The sequence below is a fragment of the Tetrao urogallus genome (genome assembly GCF_951394365.1).
Source record: "Tetrao urogallus genome assembly, chromosome: 4".
NCBI classification, from domain to species: domain Eukaryota; kingdom Metazoa; phylum Chordata; class Aves; order Galliformes; family Phasianidae; genus Tetrao; species Tetrao urogallus.
The window spans coordinates 10,949,319-10,952,371 of record NC_136817.1 but is presented as its reverse complement, the minus strand read 5'-3'; positions in this window follow the sequence as shown (position 1 = coordinate 10,952,371).

Sequence of the window (3,053 nt, the reverse complement as noted above, 5' to 3'; positions counted from 1 at the left end):
GCGTGCTCGTCCGCGCCAGCTGCTCGTTGAGGCAGAGCCCGCGTCCCAGCACGCTGCACGCACCGTGATGACACGTCGCTCCGCCGCAGGTGCGCCTGCCTCAATCTGCTGTTAATGAGCGCACGGAGCTGCCCGTCCCACGCCGGGACAGTGCTGCTGGGATGGCGGCTCCGACCTAAAATTTCCAAGGATCGGAGGGAATCGGCTTTGATACAGCGATTGTGGCACTCAGTTTCTGAAAACAAGAATAACACGGCAGAAATGTTCAGCTTCCCGAGAATAGGATTTCTCAACTCATGCTTTCTACTGCTTGTTTTCCCTCACGGCACAGGAGAGCCCAGTGCCGACCGGAACCCTGGAACTGTAAGCAGTAGCTGATTACACCCCTTTTATTCATTTAGCTGCCTGTGCTCATCTAACAGGACCCTGGGTGCAGGTTTTTACCTGCTCTCCTCCACTCCTTCCCCCCAGTGCAGGCAGGATGGAGGGCTGGGAAGCACCACGTGGTGCCCTTCCTATTTCTTACTCTACCTCCCACGAGAAGCACTCAAAACCACAGGTGGAAGATCCCTGGTGAGGAGAAACGTGACTTTTAGGAAGAAATCAGGCACCCGGGAAGAGTTGGGGATGTTTCAGCGTCAACATTTATCAGTTCAAAAATCATCAGGTCAGATCATACGGGCTGGTGGGAGACGAGAGAAGTTTTAGAGAGGGGGGGAAAATAGCATCTCCATCCTAGCCTCATCGAACCTGGCCGTCGAGCAAGGCAGTGTGTGGTGTTGAGATCCTTGTGGGCCTCAGAAGATATTTGTCTCTATGGCAAAATTATTTTCTCTTCCTGGATAGCTTATTTCTCTCTCTTCCTCTTTTATTATAGAGAAGAATCTTTGCTTCAAAGCTAAGATTCAATGAAGTGTCAGCCCCAAATCTTTCATTCAGATACGGTCAAGCATTGTTAAAAAACATTCTAGCCCAAACCTCTCTATAGAGACAGGAAATAAAATTGGTCTTGCAGCTGTACAGAACTTGGAACATCATAGGAGTATTCCTTGATAACCCTAATAGGATACCTGTGAAAACACACGATAGACCCAAAGGCTTCTGAATACAATTTACTTCTCAATGTAACTTCTAACTGTAGCACTAATTCACCCTAATTCATTATTCAGCATAACTCTCCTGAAGTTGCCATGGACCCTGTATCACAGCAACAGTACAATACCATTAGGAGTCAACTCTTAGATGCAGTTTTTGGACAAACTATTTCCAAGTGAAGTGAATCATACTGTGAAGCAAAAGAAAGTTACTATTGTGGTTTAAGCCGGCAGGGAGATAAACACAGTGCAGCCATTTATTCACCTCCTCCCCACTGCAAGACAGGGGAGAGAACTGGAAAAAGCACAAGAACTTGCAGATTGAGATAGACACAGTTTAGTAAGCAAGAATGAAAGTGATGAACAACACAGCTGCTCACCAGTAGCTGGCCAGTGCCCAGCAATGGCAAGCCCCTTGACGAACATGCCCCACATTTTACTTATAAACATGGTACCACATGGTATGGGATATCCCTTTGCCATTTTGGGTTCTGTCTCCTCCCAATTTCCAGTGCATGCCCGGTCTGCTCGCTGGCAGAGACAGAGAAAACCTCCTCGAATTGAAGATTCAGGGGATAAGTCTTGTCAGAAAGACATGAAAAATCAAAGTAAAACTTCAAAGAACAAAGCACACAGGCAACAATAACACCAAGTACTCAATTCATTACAAAGCAGGGAAAAAGAAAAGACCTAGCAAAAATGACAGTCTGACATAAATATGTGACCAAAACAGATACAATTCTAGCCAATGATCAACCAAATGGGAGTAGGCTGGGCCAAGTTATTTCAGCAGCTCCGAGCAGAAGGCTGCAGCCAGCAAAATTGATGCTATTTAGAAGTGATACTTTCTGAAGGAAACAGAAGGTCGTACAACTGCAGCTAATCTGAGATACGAAATGAAAACATTCTCACGTTCTGATGCTTGGGGTTTTATTTTGTTTGTTTTTGTTTTTTTGTTTGTTTGTTTTGTTTTTTTTTATAAGAGGCATTAATTCCATATAAAGAACAGTCCTGTTTGCTTAGTTCAATGTTTCTGTCTTCCTACACAAAGCAGTTACTAAATGAAAGCCTCAAGGCTTTCATTAGAAATAGATTAGAAATTTCGTTAGAAATATCAACTGGAAACTCATCCCTAAGCTTTTGTGAAAGTACATTCTGCATTTATGCAAATATACCCTGACCAAAAAAACCACCAGAACTAAAATCCTAATGAATCCACATGGCTAGTCAAATTATCACAAAACTAGGTCTGCAATAAGCTTGCATAAAAAAGTTTAAAGACTAGACCCGACCATCAATCAGCCTCTATTCTGTTTCTTGCCCAAGTCTTCTGACGGGACCGAATCCCAGGTCAGCTTAGATGGCTGGCTAAAGAAAAGGTAGAAAGGAACATTTTTGGATCCTTATAGTCGGTCTCATAGTTTAAAAGAAAAGATCACTCTCTTTTTAGTAGGCCAAAATGTAAGAATACTCCACACAGATGTAAATCAACCACAGATACCAGTAGAAAAACCTGGGGATGGACCATCTGATGCATTATAAGATGCTGTGGATCCACTGTAATTGCATCCCAATGCTACATTGTTTTCCTTTTCCAACAAGTGAAGCAGAACCACTACCCACCAAATACCTCCAAGAATCTATGCAGTTTTCAGCCTCCTTACTTCCAAAAAATTGGTGCCCCTCTCACACCGGTCACAAAACTTCTCACTTCTGAGTACTGGAACTACGAGTAGCTGCTCTCTACAGCAAGCCAACAAAAAGAAGGTCACTGCGAGATCAATGAGAGACTAAATCCCAATTTTGACCCACCCTTCTGCTTTTTTTTTTTAGAAAGCCTTTAAAAGTTAAGTGCTTCACGTGAAGCACACAAGCAAGCAGAACTAACGGTAACAAAGAAGCGATGAATCCTGAATATATTATGCAGCAAACAAATAGGAGTTAAAAAGTGTGTTTTAA